Here is a 20,437-nt window from a genome sequence, read left to right on the forward strand (position 1 = left end):
TTCTTCTTCTTCTTCTTCTTCTTCTTCTTCTTCTTCTTCTTCTTCTTCTTTTTCTTCTTGGTGAAACTTCATCATCATTATGATCGCTATCTCAACCAACGTAAGTACCAGCACTCCAACTACACCATCAAATTTACTACCTCTATCATCAACCACCTTCATGATCAACCATAACCAATCCTGGTATGCCTAAATCCTGAAGGTTCACAATATGAAAGTGTAAGTCTAACACTCTCAAGGAAGCATGAAGAAGGTAAGCATTTTTCACCAGATTTTTTAATAAATGCTCTGAATCCATAAAGACAGTCCCATTGCAATTTTAAGCATGGAAAGACCATACTGAGACCTGAACATCTGAGTAGGGCTGATTTTGACTGAAATAGAGGTAGGTAGTAATTGACATTCCTCTTGGGTTTGTGGTATAATTTGAGGTTAGGCAGAGTCCCAACACGTTTTTAAGAGCTCCCACCACCTTTTTGTTCCTCAGACTATATATGAGGGAGTTCATCACAGGGGTAAGGATGGTACCAAGGATAAAGAGAACTGGTCCAGCTTGGCACTGTTATAAGAAGTAGGCCTCATGTTGACCAGCATGGCTGGACCAAAGTATAGGCTTACCACAGTCATGTGGGAGGGACAGGTGGCCAGAGCTTAATTTCTGCCCTCCAGGGAGTTCATGTGGAGGACAGTAAGGAAGATGAGAGCATATGAGGATGGGATAAAGTACAAGGGAATGAGGAGCAACACAATGCTTGTCATCACTACAGCCTTCTCTTAAACATAGATGTCCTCACAGGCCAATTTTAGGATGGCTGTAACCTCACAGAGGAAATGGGAAATCTCTAGAACCACAGATGGGGAAATGCATAGCATACACTGTGTGCATGAGTGATATATGGGCACCTCCAGCCCAGGAAATGGAAGCCATCTGCAGACATACTTTCTGACTCATGATCAGGGTGTATCTCAAAGGGTTGTAAATGGTCACATAACGGTCAAAAGCCACGAGGGTGATGAGGATACACTTAGCAATTCCTAGAGTCAGGAAGAAAAAGATCTGTGTTCCACAGGCCACCTGTGATATATTTCTCTTCCCTGAGAAGAAACCTATTGTCATCTTTGGTACAGTGCTAGAGATTAATGTCAGGTCTATGAGGGCCAACTGGCTGAGCAGAAAGTGCATGGTTGTGTGAAGGTGAGAATGCACCCAAATCAGCAATATAAAGATAACATTTGTGGTTAGAGCCACAGTATAGATCAGAAGAATTGCAGAGACAAACACGTTTATGTGTTTTATACCAGGGAAGAGGCCCAAGGGGATAAAATCCATATTTGAAGATTCATTTCTTTTTTCCATGTTCTCTCTTGTTAGGAGTAATCAACTCTGGGAACAAGTTATATTTATACAAATCACAAAAAAAAAAAATTGTTGGAGTCTGTTCCCCCAAGCTCTTTCATTTCTTTCATTTACTACAATTATCAGCAATAGCGGGCTGTGATATTTCTACAAATGACAACATTTTAGCCAATATAATTGCTAGTATCTCATGTCCCTGCCTATACCCTTTAAACAAACTGCTACCATGTGGGACAGTTAATGTCTAGGTTACATCTATTTGTTGTAGCTCAGACCTAATGCAACTCCTCCACTCTGTCATTGCTAAAAGACCCTATTCCCCTCTTCCCCCTTATGCTCTCTCACTGCCCTACATGAACCTTGATTAACTACATAATATATGTTTCATCCTCACTCAGCCAAACATTTTTCCACTCCACTATGTTCCATACATGGTGCTAAGTCTTAGCAAGACAAAGATGAATAAAATATGATCTCTGATGCTAAAGACTTTAAACATTATTGGAGAACATGTCCAGGGACAAGTACATATGAAAAAGTAATAAAGGTGTTGTAATGGATTATTACACTAATCTATGGCAAATAAGAAAAGAATATGCAACGGGGGGAAAAAGACAGTTTTTTCAATAAATGGTTCTGGGAAAACTGGACAACCACATGTGGAAGAATGAAACTCAACCATTATCTTACACCATACACAAAGATAAACTCAAAATGGATGAAAGAACTCAATGTGAGACAGGAATCCATCAAAATCCTAGAGCAGAACATGGACAGTAACCTCTTTGACACTGACCACAGCAAATGCTTGCAAGATAAATCTCTAAAGGCAGGGAAACAAAAGTGAAAATGAACTTTAGGGACTTCACCAAGATAAAAAGCTTCTTCACAACAAAGGAAAGAGTCAACAAAACTAAGAAACAACTTGTGGAATTGAAGAAGACAATTGCAAGTGACATTTCAGATAAAGGGTATCCAAGATCTATGAAGAACTTCTCAAACTCAAGACCCAAAATACAAATAATACAGTTAAGAAATGGGCAGAAGACAGGAACAGATACTTCTCCAAAGAAGTTACCATACAAATGGTTAACAGACACATAAAAAAATTTTATCATCATTAGCCATCATGGAAATTAAAATGAAAACCACAATGAGATACTGCCTTATACCAGTTAGAATGGCAAAGATTAACAAGGTAGTAAACAACAAATCCTGGTAAGGATGTGGAGAAAGGGGAACCATCCTACACTGTTGGTGGGAATTCAAGCTGGAACATCAACTCTGGAAAACAATATGAGGTTCTTGAAGAGGTTAAAAATAGAACTATCTTACCACTCAGGAATTACACTACTAATACCCCAAAGTTACAGATGTAGTAATAATAAGGGGCACATGCATCTCAATGTTCATAACAGCAATGTCCTCAGTAGCCAAACTGTGGAAGGAGCAAAAGTGCCCTTCAAAAGATGGACAGATAAAGACGTGGTATATATACACGATGGAATATTACTTAGCCATCAGAAAGGATGAATATATACAATTTGCATCAACATGAATGGAACTGGAGGGTATTATGCTAAGTGAAATAGTCAAGCAGGCAAAGATAATTATAGGCTTTCACTCATAGGTGGAACATAAGCAATAATATGGAGGACCATAGGGGAGTGGAGGGAACACTGAAGGGAAGAAATCAGAAAGGAAGACAAATCAGGAGAGACTTTGGATTCTGGGAAACAAATTGAGGGTTTCAAAGGGGAGGGGGTGTGGGAAAGGGGCACCCAGATGATGGTTATTAAGAAGGGCAGCTGTTGTGATGAGCATTGTGTGTTATACACAACTGATGAATCACTGAACACTACATCAAAGACTAATGTTAACTAGTTGAACATAATTTAAAATGTTATGGTAAAAAAATAGAAAATGATATTTCCCACAAAATTAGTGGAAAATATAGATGATACACTGTACAATGGAGATGGAAGGTATTCTTAAATTTTCAAATCTAGAAGACATACATGAAGAAAGTCTAACCTCACATAGACTTCAAGAAACAAAAGCAAAAACTAAAAGTGAGGCATTAACTCTAAAGGCATGTAGAAAGGAAAAGCATCTCAGAGATTGCCTCACCCAGAATAGTAATGTCCCTTTTCCAAGTTCATATTATTATTGAACGTTGAAAATAAATAACTAAAAGTCACATCCCAGCACATTTCTTCCAATTATAGTTCACCTTCAGATCCTTATTAAATGTATTAAAATTAGAGTTCTTACTAAATAAAGCCTTGTGTGAACATTTTATGAATTTTCTAAGTCCTTTTATTGGAAGATTTACTTTTTGTTTAACTTTATTTTATTTTTCCCTTGTTCCAAGATTCATTTTTAATGCATCACACCCAGTGCTCCATGCAGTCCATGCCATCCTTACTCCCCACCACCAGGCTCACCCAATCCCCTACTCCCCTCCCTTCCAAAACCCTTAATTTGTCTCTCAGAGTCCATAGTCTCTCATGCTTCAAGCCCTCCTCAGATATCTCCCAACACCCTTCTCCTCTCCTTCTCCCAATGTCCTCCAGGTTATTCCTTATGCTCCACAACTAAGTGAAACCATACGATAATTAACTTTCTCTGTTTGACTTACTTCATTCAGCACAATCTCCTCCAGTCCCATCCATGTTGATAAAAATGTTGGATATCCATCATTCCTGAGGGAGACATAATATTCCATTGAGTATATGGGTCATATCTTCTTTATCCATTCATCTGTGGAAGGGTGTCTTGGCTCTTTCCAGTTTAGCGACTGTGGCCATTGCTGCTATGAACATTGAGGGACAGATTGCCCTTCTTTTCACTATAGTTGTATCTTTAGGGTAAATACCCAGCAGTGCAATTGCAGGGTCATATGGAAGCTTTATTTTTAATTTCTTAAGGAATCTTTACACTGTTTTCCAAAGTGGCTGCACAAACTTCCATCCCCACCAACAGTAAAAGAGTGATAAAATGTTCACATTGTAATACAAATTAATAATATTAAAAGAAAAAAAATCAGACCAAGTATTTAGAATATTAAATTTGAGAAAATGATCATATTCATTGAAATGATCAATTTCAATGGAAATTTTTATTTAATGCAAAATTCTATTAAAAATGTTCACTGTTTCCAATAAATAAATAAATAAATAAATAAAGGCTTGTGTTGTTTTCTGCCTTATTAGGATAATGCTAATTGCTTTAGTAGATAATCTTCAAGATCTCAGTGGCTCAATGGCTACAATCAAAGAACTGTACTTCTTGTTTGCTGAAGTAAAATATAGACTGCTGATAGGCAGATGGCTTTCTTTTGAGTGACATATCAGTTTCCTAATCTCCTGACATCTTGTTTCTCATGATCTTCAACACTGATTTTTATTATTATTGTTGTTACTATTATTATTATTATATTTGGTTTTCTCTGCCTAAGAACAAAGAAAGTTCTCTTATTCTCTCTTTTTTCTTTTATTTTTTTATGTTCATTTAGCCACTGTATAGTACATAATTAGTCCTTCTAAGTTCATTCTTTTCATCTGCATCAAGCAGTATCCAGGAAGCATGTGGAAACATTAGTGGGCCAACCCTGAAAGTGTTTCATTGACCTTCCCCTAATAAATTCAAGTCCAGTCACATAGCGATAGATCACTGCAGGAGAGGCTTGGAAGTATGTTTAGCTCAGTGGAAAGGGGATAAGAGGGAATAGATTTGATAAATTATCCTGTCACATTTGAATTAGTTTGCATAAAGCCTGTAAGTTGGTTCCCAGTGGGGATACTTTTTTTTTTTTTTTTATTCCTTTACCACTTTACTTGAACATATGGTGGTATTAGAAATACTTCTTTTTTTTTTTATTTGACAGAGAGAGATCACAAGTAGGCAGAGAGGCAGGCAGAGAGAGAGAGAGAGAGGAGGAAACAGGCTCCCTGCTGAGCAGAGAGCCTGATGCGGGACTCGATCCCAGGACCCTGAGATCATGACCTGAGCCGAAGGCAGCGGCCCAACCCACTGAGCCACCCAGGCACCCCTAGAAATACTTCTTGAATTGAACATACTTTTCTGCCCATGATGGGAGTTCCTCATTCCCCTTCCATGAATCTGATATTCTTGGTCCTTTCAATATAGAAGTGATCTGTCTTTGGAGACCACATTAGTTATCTACTGCTGTGTAGCAATTCTCTAAATATAGAACAGGAAACATTGATTACCTCACAGCTCTCCCCATAAGCAATCTGAGTTAAGCTTGACTGGGTCCTCTGCCTTAAGAGTTCCAACAAGGTTGTGATCAAAGTGCTAGCAGGTGCTAAAGTTTCATTAGTTCTCCTCTGGGAAAGGACCTATTTTCAAGTCCAGACAAGTGTTGTCAGCAGAGCTCAGTTCAGTCCTCCTGGGTTGCTGGACTGAAGTGTCCAGTCCTCTTGGGTTGCTGGACTGAAGTCTTCAATTTCTTGCTGGCTGCTGATCAAGAGCTTCATTCACTTCTGTGATTTTTTTCATGGGATATCTCATAACAAATAGCTAGCTTCATTCAAGACACAGGGGAGGATGAGGAAGGAGGGAAAGAGGTGGAGAGTCAAAACAAAATGGAAGTCAGTCTTTCTGTATTCTAATATCATAAGAGATAAGATTCAGCTCTTGCTCAAGGGGAGAACACACAAGGTCATGAATAATGGCAAGCAGGGATCATTGGGCCAGATGTTAGCCTATCACAAAGATCTTCCAACTTCATTGTATTGTTGTCAAAACTTTGAATTTTAGAGTTAGAAGATACTTTAGAAAAATATACTTTACTCTTATCCCCAGTAATTTGTATCTCCCTCTTATTTCAAGTATGAAGAAATTACATCTTAGAAAATGTAAACAGTTAGTCACAGATCATTCAGGTACTTAACAATGAACAATTCCAAGGTCCACTTATTTTTATTTTCTTGACTACATGCAGAAATTTTTGATAAATTATTTCTTGAGTTGTTTTCAACTTGTACACGATAATTATTTTACTTATAGAACCCTTAGGGAACAACTAAACATGTTCTAATTCAGTATAAAAATCATTCTCATGAATAAGGACTCTGAAGGAATGTTTAGAAAACCATCCATATAAACAAATTTACCTTTCAAATTAATACTTTTAGTTTATATGTGGATATTTATCATGTAGATAATAACTTAAATATTAACTACTTCAATTTTATACAATTATAAATTTTATGTACATAAAACTTCAAAATATCTACACATTATAATGATATCCTCAGACAGCCCTTAAGTCTTGAATAGAGATTTATAATTATATGTGTCATTATTTCCCTTTTTCCCCATGTCTTGATATATTTTTTGATAACTATCCTATATATATTTGTCAGGTAAATTAATAATTTCTCTTAGGCTCCAATATGAAATTACCAGCACAGTCAGAAGTCAGACTAGAAGATTTGTTCATGGTTGTTGCATTTTATGTTTGATTCTGCTACTTTATTTAAACCTGAGTTAGTAGCCTGCTCTGCAACTTTCCTTTTACAGGTCTTTCCCCTTGTATTGCCACATGTGTAGACTCAGACCTTCACTTCCCACAGCTCTCAGCCCATAACTAAGTAGTAAATAGGTTCATTACTCCGAGAATAATGTGATAACCTTTAGGTCTCTGGTGAGTTCTTGTGATGGTGAATCTTTCTTGGATGATGTTGTGACAGTAGACATTCATTCTGAGATCTGTCCCATTTCCAACATTGTCTTGTTGTTAAATTACTTTTTATTCCAAAAGGTCTTGGAGTCTTCTTTCTCTGATATCCAATCCCTTATTAAACCCATTCCAGCAAAGGATATCATAAATGCATGACCTATGATCTAACAGGCTGCCCTCTATGAGGAGGTACTGAGATCCACAGAAAAAATGTCAAGAGCTGAAGACCCAGATCTCTGAAGAAGTCACTGTTGATCTGTGAGGAGAAGAGTGTGGAAACATTCTTGGTACCCATTCACACACAGAGCAAATTCAGCACCTCTTTGTCCTATCTTCTCTCATCAATTGATTCTTCTTTATCCACACACTTATTTGACTTCAACTCTATAAACCAAATAAAGCCACATGTTTATTTTTCCAAAACTCTATCTTCCTTTCTTTCATTTAAAAATTTAATCTTCTGCTGATCATTCCCATCTCTCTCTCTCTCTCTCTCTCTCTCTCTTTTTTTTTTTTTTTAATTAGCCGTCAACTCTGTTAAATATTTTTTCTGTAATTCCTTAAAGGGACAGCATCTCAAATTCTTTTGCACTCAGTCTCTCCCCTTTTACTGGAAAATCAAAACCTAATTTCGCTGATTATAGCTAAATGAGAGGAAATATATATGTGTACAGAAAATGTGTTAGTGGCATCCAAGGAGATGAACTTTGCTATTCCTGGATTATTGACCAACAATGGCGGATGGAGCATTTCATTTCTTGATAAGTCCCAGTAGTTTGTTTTGCTTTTGTTTCCCTTGCCTTTAGACATATGTCTTACTGCCTGTGTTCTCCTTTAGGAATTTATTGGATTCCTGTTTCACATTTAGCTCCTTCATTCATTTTTAGTTTATCTTTATGTATGATGTAAGAGAATGGTCCAGTTTCATTCTTCTGCATGTGGCTGTCCAATTTCCCAGTACAATTTATTGAAGAGACTCTCTCTCTTTTACCCATTGACTATTCTTTCTTGCTTTTTTCAAAGATTAACTGACCACAGAGTTAAGGGTTGGTAACTGGGTTCTCTATCCTGTTCCATTGAGTTATTTGTCTGTTTTTGTTTCATGCTATCTTGATGATCAAAGCTTTGTAATATAGCTTGAAGTCAAGCATTGTGATGCTCCCAGGTTTGGTTTTCTTTTTCAACCCCTATTCTGGCAAATAGGGGTCTTATCTTGTTCCATACAAATTTTAGGATTGCTTGTTTTAGCTCTCTGAAAAATGTCAATGCTATTTTGATAGGGATTACACTGAATATGTAGATCTCTGTGCAGCATAGACATTTTCATTTTTTTATTCTTCCAGTCCATGGACATGGAACGTTTTTTTCATTTTTTTGTGTCTTCATCAGTTTCTTTCATAAGTGTTCTGTAGTATCTACAGTAGAGGTCCTTGACCTCTTTTGTTAGGTTTATTCCTAGGTATCTTGTGATTTTTGGTGCAATTGTAAATAGGAGAAATTCCTTAATTTCTCTTTCTTTCATCACATTGTTTAGTCACATTGTTTAGTCACATTGCAACTGATTTCTGTGCATTGATTTTTGTAACCTGGCATGCTACCAAATCGCTGTATGAGTTCTAGCAATTTTGGGACAGAGTCTTGAGTTTTCCACATATGTATCATGTCCTCTGCAAAGGGAGATAGTTTGATATCTTCATTTCCAATTTGAATGTATTTTATTTCACTTTGTTCTCTCATTGCCGAGGCCAGGACTTCTAGTGTGATTTTGAACAATATTGGTGAGAGTGTGCATCCCTCTCATGCTCCTGACTTTATGGAAATACTTTCACTTTTTCTCACTGAGAATGATATTCACTGCAGGCATTTCATAAATTACTGTTATGATACTGAGGATAGATTCCTCTATCCATACACTCTCATGAGTTTTAATCAAAAAATAATGCTGTATATAGTCAAATGTTTTTTCTACATCATTTGAGAGGGTCATTTTTAAAAATTTTATTAATGTGTTCTATTTCATTGATTGATTTGTGAATGTTCAACCACCCTTGTGTCCCAGGAATGAATCCCGATTTGTTTTGGTGAATAATCCTTTTAATATACTTTGGGATACTATTGGCTCATATAGTAGTGAAAATTATGACATCCATTTTGATCAAGGATATCAGTTTATAATTCTCCTCTTTAATTGGGGTCAATGTCTGGTTTTGTTTTCAAGGTGATTATGGCCTCATAGGACAAATAGGGAAGGTTTCCTTCTATTGCTATTTTTGTGGAACCAGCTTCAGTGAAATAGATATTATTTATTTTTTAAATGTTTGATCTAATTCTCCTGAAAAGCCACCTGGCCCTAGACTCTTGTCTGTTGAAAAGTTTTTGAGAACATTTCTCTCTTAATAACTCCTTTGATGTATCCCAGAGATTTTGAACCAACGTATTTTCATTCTTATTAGTTTCCATGAATATTTAACTTGTTCTTTAATTTCCTGGTTGACCCATTCATTCTTTAACAGGATGCTCTTTAACCTCTAAGTGTTTGAGTTCCTTCCAAATTTCCTCTTCTCATTAAGTTCCAGTTTCAAAGCATTGTGGCTGGTAAATATGCAGGGAATAATTCTAATCTTTTGGTATTAGTTGAGACTTGATACATGACCCAGTATGTAATTTATTCTGGTGAATGTTCCATGTGCTTTTGAAAATAATGAGTATTCCTTTGCTTTACAATGTAATCTTCTGAATATATCCATGAAGACAATCTGGTCCAATGAGTCACTCAAATTCTTTGTTTCTTTGTTGCTCTTCTGCTTAGATGAACTGTCCATTGCTGTGAGTGGAGGGTTTAAGTTCCCTACTATTAATGTATTGTTATTAATATGTTTCATTACTTCATATATTAAGTAGTTTATATAATTGTCTGATCCCAGGTTGGAGACTTAAATATTTATAATTGTTAAATCTGCCTGTTCTATGATATAGTGCCCCTATGCATCCTTACTACAGGCTTTGGTTTAAAATCTAATTTACCTGATATGAGGATTAATATCTGTTTGGGGTCATTAGTGTGGTAAATGGTTATCCATCTCGCTTTCTGTGTGGAGGTATCTTTTGGACTACAGTGAGTCACTTGTAGACAGCATTTGGATAGGTCTTGCTTTTTTAATGAAATCTGATAACCTGTGTCTTTTTATTGGAATATTTAGCTCATTTACATTCAGAGTAACTATGGAAAGATATGAATTTAGTGCCATTGTACTGCCTGTAAAGTCGTGTTTCTGTAGACTGTCAGTTTTTCTTTCTGGCCTATGTTATTATTGGGGTCTCTCTTCCCTTACAATATAGCCCTTAATATTTCTTGCATGGCTGCCTGTTGTAGAAGTTCTTTCTCTCTCCTTCCATTCTGAATGATGTCCTTGCTGGATAGAGTGTTCTTGGCTGCATATTCCTCTTATTTAGTATCCTGAATATATCTTCCAGCCCTTTATGACTTGTCAGGTTTCTGTACGCATGTTGATGCTATTATTATATCCCTCCCTTTTTATGTAAGGAACCTAACTTTTCTGAGGATATATTATTTTTCTTTAAGATTTGCAAACTTCATCCTTATATGTCTTGTTGTTAATCTATTTTTATTGATTTTGGGAGGTGTTCTCTTTGTCTTGGACATGAATGTATTTTTTTTTTCCCTTTCTCAGATTAGGGAAGTTCTCAGCTATGATGTCCTTAAATATACCTTCAAGATCTCTCTCTCCACTCCCTCAGGCACCCCAGTAATTCTGACATTGGCTAGTTTCCAGGTATCATTAAATTTTCAAAGCCTTTCTTCATGGGATATTAGTTGTCTTTTTCCCTTTTCCTCAACTTGGTTACTTTCCATTATCCTGTCCTCTAGATCACTTGTTCTCTTTTAGCTTCATTGCCCCTAGCTGTTAGAGCAACCAGTTTATACTGCATCTTATTCATAACATTTTTCAGTTCAGCCTGATTAGATTTCATTTCTTCCCTTAGAGATTCTATAGTGTCATTTACACTTTTTAAAGCCTAGATATTAACTTTATAGTTGCTATCTTGAATTTCATCTCTGACAACTTACTAATATTGATCGTGATTAGCTCAGTGGCAGAGAAAGTTGCTTCTTGTTCTTTCTTTTGTTGTGAATTACTTCTAGTCATTTTCCAAGTGAAGGATGGGTGATTGATTAGCAGAGTCCAAAATATCAACCATGACCTAAGCAAAATACATCCTAGACAAATCTGAAGTTACAATAGAAAAAGGAAACAAAACCAAAAAAGAAAACATAAAATGGGGGGAGGGGTTACTATAATCTCACAAGGTGGACAAAGCAAGGTTATCCACTTGTTCCTGAATGATTTTTTGTCTGTGTGATATAAGATACTATATCCCCAAACTGAAAAGCAAAAACAAAACAAAACAAAACAAAACAAACAAACAAAAAACCCTTATATATAATTTAATGGTGTGAAAAAGGTCAGAAATCAAGCTTATATCTATGAAATGTAGATGTAAAAAAGTAACTGAAAGACATAAATGATAAAATAGGAATCTATTTGAAATGGGAAGAAAGTTAAAATAAAAGAAAGAAATTGAAAATTTTAGCTTGAAAGATAAATGAATCTTGAGGAAACATCTCAATATCAATATATTATTTTCCGCTGGTGTTGGAGTTTTACAGTCTTGTGGAATCCATACAGTTTTTGTCCACCTCTTCATCCAATCTGTTTTTTGGGTGAGGGGCCTCCTGTGTTTCTTCTCAAATATCTTTGTTGGGGTGCAGTTGTCCCACAACTTGTCAAGGGGATGAGCTCAATATAAGTCCCTCTATGGCTTTTGTTCACTGGAGACTTTCTGGATGTCAGAGGATGAGAATAAAAATGGTCATGTCGGAATCTCTGGCCCAGAATGGACCCCCTCTTCAATAAACTCTCCAGGACAACCACTTTTGTGTTTGCCAAACTCCACAGACTCCTGCGGTGTATATGCCCACTGCAATTCTTCCCAGGAAAGTACACAGGGAGTACCAGGGACTTGTCAGCACCACTTCTCTATGTGTATTTGGGACCTGAGCAGTTGTGGGCTCACATGCACACCCTGCACCACTTCTTGAAGGTGGGTTTTGAAGTAATGGCTTAGACAATTTCAGGGTATTACTGAGTTGTTCTCAGTCTCTCCATATAAAAGAGATAGAATGTGCTATTAACCTTTTGTTTGGTCTTCTCTTGTTAATCTATTTTCTACTACAGGGGTTACTCAGCCAAGGAACTAGAAATGTAGAACCATTATTGTGCTCCATATGAAGCATTTACTGAAAATATCAAGTACCATGTCTCCATTTACTTTGAATCAAACTAAGATCAGGAACATGATGTGGCTTCCTTTAGGCCATAATATATCAAGGACTATGACAGATCATGGTCTCCTGATTCTCTCCATTATTCACTGCCTGTAAGAGATAAGGGATCAGTTTGGAGCCTTTCTGCCAAATTTCAGAAACCCTCAGATTATTTTCAGTGATTGCACTGACAAAAAGAAGACATTCCCTCCATTTTCCTGGTTTGCATGATAACAATCTCTTCCTAGTCACTCATTCTAACTTCCTCAAGGCTTGCCTCATGAGTGTGTAGCCTGTGTCCTTGCACAGGGTCCCAGACTCACAAAGGTTCTCTTCTTGGCTTAATGCCGTGTTTTTGCCATTTTAAAGTTCTTAATGATTTTCTGTCTGTTCACATATGTACACAGACAGAAAATCATTAAGAACTTTAAAATGGCAAAAACACGGCATTAAGCCAAGAAGAGAACCTTTGTGAGTGTGAGCTGAAATTTCAAAGCCCATTCCTGCATCATTAAAAAGAAAAATATTAACTGTCTAGCTGGAGATCCAGTTCAGGAAATGCTATGTAGCTTAAGAAGTAAGTTCTTTTTTTCTTTTCTTTTCTTTTCTTTCTTTTTTTTCTTTTCTTTTCTTTTTTTAAGATTTTACTTATTTATTGGTGAGAGTGAGAGAGCACAAGCAGTGGGAGCAGCTGGCAGACGGAGAAGCAGTCTCCATGTTGAGCAAAGAGCCTGATATGGGACTTGATCCTAGGACTGGGTTCATGACCAGAGCTGAGGCAGACCCCTAACCAAAGGAGCCACACAGGCATCCCTTCAGCAGTAATTTTTATCAGTAAATTATCACAAAAGAAAGGCATACACATTATCATTTTAATAACGTATTTTGGGAAGTTATTAGATTTGATAAAATAATCCAAATTCTAGAGTTGTAAAAAGTGCTGTAGCATTTCAAAATCAATGCCTACAGATTTATAAAACAATATAGGATATAGAAAATTTTAATATATTTAAAATTAATATGTTACTGATAAAATTTAATTATATATAGAATTATAAATAATTATTTTATATATAATTTATATATAATTCTATATAATTCTAAAATATATATTCTCTAATATATATCATAATATATTATATTATATATAATATAGAAAATGTAAATATATAATAAAATATATAATATAGAAAATGTAGATATATATGTAATATATACATAATATAGATATATATAATAATTATATAATTATATATAATTTTGATCATATATAATCTACATATTAATTATTATAGATTTATTAATTATATGCTAATTAAATCATATAATTAAATCATATATTATGATTAGGTTATATAGAATATAATTACAAATCATTATATATATTAATATATATTAATATATATTAATATATAAATACATAATTACATATTATAAAAGATATATATATAAGATTATATATAAGATTATATAAGATATATATAATATGTAATTATGTATTAATATATATAATGATTTGTAATTATATTATATTACATATATACAAATGTATATATGATATTATAAAACATAATATGTGATTTAATGATATATGATTTAATCATGTATGATTAAAATATATATCATTACATAATTATTATATATAATATATATAATACCAATATATATCATATATAATCTGATCATATATATCATACATAAATGATGAATGATATATATGATTTATATCTTATATATGTATATTATACATGTATAATACATCAAGAATATATTATATACATATATGCATATAATATATATGATAATATATGTATTTATATTTATATATAATATGAAATATATCATATATTATATATTCATATTTATGTTATATATGTATGAATCACAAATAATTCAATCATATTATAATTAGAGTATGATTAAAAGAATTAAATTAAATGAAATCATTATATTTATAAATACTAATTAATTTATCATCATAAATCATATTCATTTTTATTAATATAAATCAATTTATCATTATAAATTATAATTTATTTTATTTATGATATAAATAACAAATATATATATAAATAACAAATATATATATTTATATATATTTTAAAAATATAAAATATAATATAAACAGATATACATATAAAAAATATATCTACAACATAAATGTATCATTTCATTTATTATATAAATTTATTATATAAATAATAAATAAAAATAAATATTTGCATTTTTATTTCTTATAATGAATTGATAATCATACCATGATTAAATTATATTAATTAAATAATATTTGATTAATATAACTTCATCATTGTATAATTATAGCATAATTAGATTATATATAAATTAAATATATAATAAAATCAAATATAATTATATATAATATAATATATCATATACTATATGTAATATGTGATATACACAGATATCATATGTGTATATACACATATACATGTTTATATATAATATGCACAGAATATATATTATATGTAATATTACACATAACATATATAAAATATATAGTGATATATTAATTATCAGTTACTAATTATTAAAATATAATATAACAATATATTGATAATATGTCAATGCATATTAATATATCTTATTGTACATAATGTATAAATATGAATTATATATAGATAACATAATTATATTTAATTATGTTATAATTAAATTATATATAATTATATATGATTTAGAACATATTATATATGATACATTATTAATACTCATATATTATATTATATTTCATATTATATATATCATATCATATATATCATATATTATATATAATTATAGAAAATATATAATAAAATTAATAATTATATATTAATTATATAATCATAAAGCAACATATGTATTTATATGTAATTTTTATTATTACATAACTAATATATTATATTATAATTATGATTATATATAATTATTATTACATCTAAAACAATATAATTTTATAATTGATCTATATTATTTGATTAATATATTTAATATATTTAATATTTAATTCATTCTAGTATTTAACATATTTAATAATAAATATTATTATATTGTTATTTTTAATAGTATTATATGTAATAAATCATATGTGTTTAATTAAAAAATATAAATAATATTAAATATAATAAAATATATTATTGTATTTATTATATTATTATAATAATGAAATATATAATATAATGTTTAATAATTTATTATATTTAATTGAATGTATTAAACATATTAAATAATCAATCAATATAAAATATTTAATATATAATTAATTATATAATTATGTAATATTTCTATGCAATTAACATATATTCATTATGAAATTATAGTAATTTATATATAATAATAACGAAAATAATATATAATAATCATATAATAAAAATTATTATATATAATACATAATTATAATTATAATATAATAAATTAATTATATAATCAGATAATTATATAGATCACATATAATTATCTGATTATATAATTAATTATATTATAATTATATAATATGGTTATGATTATATGATTAATATATTATATTATATATAATTATGCATGATATGATTATATAATTATATTATACATAATTAATTTATATGTATATTATAATTTAATTTAATGTGTTTTATATAAGTCTTTAGAAACAGATAGACAAGAACATTACAGTTTTCCTTTTCATTGAATACAGTGTGGTAAAATGAATGAATGAGTTTTGGAAATACAAAGTGACTTCCAGAATCTTTTTCTTAAGACTCTTTAGTTATTCATTTGACAGAATGAGAGATATCACAACTAGGCAGAGAGGCAGGCAGAGGGAGAAGTGGAAGTAGGCTCCATGCTGTGCAGAGAGCCTGATGCAGGGCTTGATCCCAGAACCCTGAGATCATGACCTGAGCTGAAGGCAGAGGCTTAACCCACTGAGCCAACAAGGTGCCCCTGGCTTCCAGATTCTATAGAAAGAACACAGATTATCAAAAATTAGAAAAGATTCATTAAAATTAAATTTACATATTTTCTTATTTTGTATTATGTTATGTTTGTCACTATACAATACATCCTTAGTTTTTATGTAGTAGCAAGTTGAGATTTATGTATGAATTGATGGGTTGAAATTGACTTAGTAGAGAATGTTTTTAGAAAAGGTTTCCTGGAGAAAAATAAAATCTACCTGTACTAAAATTTATATTTGGATATCATGTATCTGACATTCAGCCCAATGTTTTCACCATGCATAAATACTCAAATAACTTTAGCAACATAAACCTAAAGGCTCTTCTCAAAATTAAAATTCAGTAAAAATTAATTGCAGTTTATTATTTATAAGCAATGACTAACAACATTTTCAAGTCTATAGGCAGAAAAATGAAGTTTTTAAGATAATATATTTCTGTAGAAATAAATTTGGAGAAAAGTGAGCCACAGAATGAAGACATCACAGAACAGTGCAGTATTGTTAAGTATATATGAAATTATGAGACAAAAATACTCTTTGTCATTTGTATTGCATTGAATAGAAATTAATTGTGATAATATATATATATATATATATATATATATATATATATATATATATATATATTTTAACTTCTTGCTTTTTTGGACATGTAGTATCATATGTGTGTGTGCGTGTGCACTGCCCTGTAAATTATGCAGGGTGTGGCATGTCTCCTTTCTACCAAACCTGAGAATGTTAGGACTGTTTCTTCACTTACCAGTGATGAACAATAATAGCAATCAACTCAGGAAGCTCAATTAATCTGAGAGGTTATTGTTTGATTTAACAGTGGTATTAGTTTTGATATGCAATTTATCAATGAATAAAACTAGTGTACAGATGCTGAGTTTCCCCAAACTGTTTCAATAAAACTATGAAATGTAATGAATGAAAAATAAAATATTATGTGACAGACATGATCTAACACAGGATGTCAGTGACTACTATATATATATATATATATATATATATATATATATATATATATACATACAGTGTGGGGATTTTCCCTAAGATTCTTTTGTTTAAATCTTATTTATTTATTTGACAGACAGAGGTCACAAGTAGGCAGAAAGGCAGGCAAAGAGAGAGGAAGAAGAAGGCTCCCTGATGAGAAAAGAGCCCAATGTGGGGCTTGATCACAGGACCTTGGGATCATGACCCGAGACGAAGGCAGAGGTTTTAAACCACTGAGCCACCAGGTGCCCCATCCCTGAGATTCTTAATTCCTAATAACTACACTAAATTTTTGACCCATTCAGCTTATAATTGACTGCACAGTTTCTTAAGCTATGCTGGCAGATCCAAGTCATTTCACCTTTCTTTAGGAATACCTAATATGGAATCACTTTCCTAGGATTCATCTCCTTAAAAGGATGACAAAATTATTATATTTTGTTCAAAATGATGTAAGAACTTTATAATCCCTGGTGAAGTCTCAGTTAATCTTTCTAAAGCTAAGTTACCCTAAACTGAAAAAAAAAGGTAGTAATTGGCACAGATAAGTTATGAGTCTACTATGAGAAAATCAAGAATTTTCCTGACTTTCATTTATATCTACATATTAAGGAAGCATTTATTTTTATGTTTACCTGTATTTGAAAATAAATTTAAAATATTTGAACTTGTATTATAATGAAAACTTCATTTAGACAGTTTCCATTTTAATTTATGCATGACTCAGAATCATTTTCATAGAGAACATATTAGCAAAAAATGAGTGCATTTGAAACTTATAAAAAAAAAACAAAAACAAGGACAAAAAAGGCTCATAATTATGGATACTTGCAGAACAATTTTGTCTGTACATGAGTATGGACAAATACATGTTCATACATGTCCATACATGATTTTCTTTTATTTTTCTCATTTTAGTCCTTCCACTCTAAGCATAAAATAATATTTTAGTTACTGTATACTGATGAATGGACTTATAATCATTATTGGGTACATATGTGAAAAATGTGTCTACATTTTTACAAAGCAGACTTTCTGAATCACTCTTCTCAGGGACCCCATAACTTCCTTGTTTCTCAGGCTGTAGATTATGGGGTTAAGCATTGGGGTCAGAATCATGTAGAAGATAACCAGGACCTTGTCGTCTGTTGGAGACTGAAAGGATCTTGGGCATAGATATGTGTAAGCAAAGGGTGCGTAATAGAAAGTCACCACAGTGAGGTGGGTGCTGCAGGTAGAATAGGCCTTCTTCCTCCATTCTGTTGACTGCATGCGGCAGATGGCATGGAGAACCCAGTTATAAGAACATGCAATGCCAGTGAAAGGAAACACAAGGAGAAATGTGGTGTTCACAAACACTGTGTACTCATAGATCTGGTTGTCCACACAGGCCAGAGTCAACTTGGTCGGAACATTACAAAAGAAATGGTTGATGGCTCTGGATCTACAATAAGGGATATATATAGTGTGTATATAGTGTGGGCACAGGAGTTGACTGAGCCCAATATCCAAGATCCTATTATCATCAGCACACATACTTTTGTGCTCATTCAAATGGAATAGTGGAGAGGAGAGCAAATAGCCACATAATCATCATAGCCATAAAGGCCAATAGTAATCTTTCTCCACCAGCTAAAGCCATGAAGAGGAAACTCTGAACTCCACATCCAACGAATTAAATAGACTTGTTTCCAGAGAGATAAACAGATGCCATCTTGGGGACAATGGTGGATATATAGTTTAGGTAAATGAGAGAATGCTGACTGAGTAGGAAATACATGGGTGTGTGGAGATGGGTGTCTAGGAAGATGAGGAGAATCATGGACATGTTGCCAAACATAGAAATTAGAAAAATAAGAATGATGACAATAAAGAGGAATACACCAATTCTTGCTGGTGGGAACAACACCAATAGGATGAAATTAGCTCTTGTTTGAGTACAATTTTGCATAGAGCATTGATAGAATTTTCCTAAGAGACAAGAAAGCAAATTAAAAATGGAACAAGAGGATATTTAGAATTTATAATTTTAGTCAAACTGTATTGTTGAAAATCTTACAACTCATATGAATAAATGAACTTTCCTATTTTTAGAAAAACAAAACAAAAACAAAAATAATTTATTTTTGAACCAGAAATTAAAATAAGGATGCAAAAATTAATAGCCTATATCTTTTCTAAGAATTCTTTGGAGTTATTTTAAAAACTCTCTCTCTCTTTCCCTCTCTCTCTCTCACTATATGTGTGTTTGTGTGTGTGTGTGTGTGTATGTATACATATACACACACACATATACACATGTATGTAAGTATATGAATATATATTAAGAATTCATTAGGATAAGTATTACTACTGTACATGATTGCAGTATTGCCAAATCAGAGGTTTACTCAAAATATTTGAATAGAAAATAAATTTTAATGCATACTTTATATATTTATTTTAAGAATAATTTAGGATATAATAATTTAAGAATAAGTTAAGAATATTCATGGCCCATAAAGGATCATTTCCTTTTATATCTATGACTTAAATCTAAAGCTCCAGCAACTGTTAAGAAGCTTCTGTTAAGAAGCAATATTTCCTTCTTGAATCCTCTTTTCACAGTAGCATCTAGTCAAACATCCTTGAAATCAGGTAAAATTATTTATTTCATATGTTCTGAAATCATGAATGAATCTTTTTTTTTTTATGTTCATGGAGCCACTCTATAATACCTCATTAGTTTTTGATGTAGTGTTCAATGATTCATTAGTTGCATATAATACTCATGAATAAATCCTTATTGTCAAGGACTATTTATAAAAAATAATTATCTTCTGACTTCCCAACCAGTTTCTGAATGATACAGCTCAAGGATAATCTTCAACACCATACTCATGGTAGGTTTCACAAATCTGCCAGAGTTCTTCAGAATAGCATTTGTTTTATGTCTCTCTCTTTTTCTAATAATTAAATGATACACAGTACTTTATGGTACTTTGTCTTACTCATTTTTTCATTTATTTTCTTTTTAAATGTTTTTGTTTAAATTCTATTTATTTAAAATAAAGTGTAATATTAGTCTCAGGTGTATAGTTTAGTGGTTCA

The 20,437-nt window shown here is 32.2% G+C and overlaps 2 pseudogenes; both read right to left on the bottom strand.

Annotated features, from left to right (window-relative positions):
- Window positions 1–319: 319 nt before the first annotated feature.
- Window positions 320–1,357, bottom strand: LOC132027696 (olfactory receptor 2V1-like; annotated as a pseudogene).
- Window positions 1,358–18,358: 17,001 nt separating this feature from the next.
- LOC132028100 (olfactory receptor 2L5-like) lies at window positions 18,359–19,298 on the bottom strand (annotated as a pseudogene).
- Between the last annotated feature and the right edge of the window lie 1,139 nt (window positions 19,299–20,437).

The sequence above is a fragment of the Mustela nigripes genome, chromosome 12 (assembly GCF_022355385.1).
Source record: "Mustela nigripes isolate SB6536 chromosome 12, MUSNIG.SB6536, whole genome shotgun sequence".
Lineage (NCBI taxonomy): Eukaryota > Metazoa > Chordata > Mammalia > Carnivora > Mustelidae > Mustela > Mustela nigripes.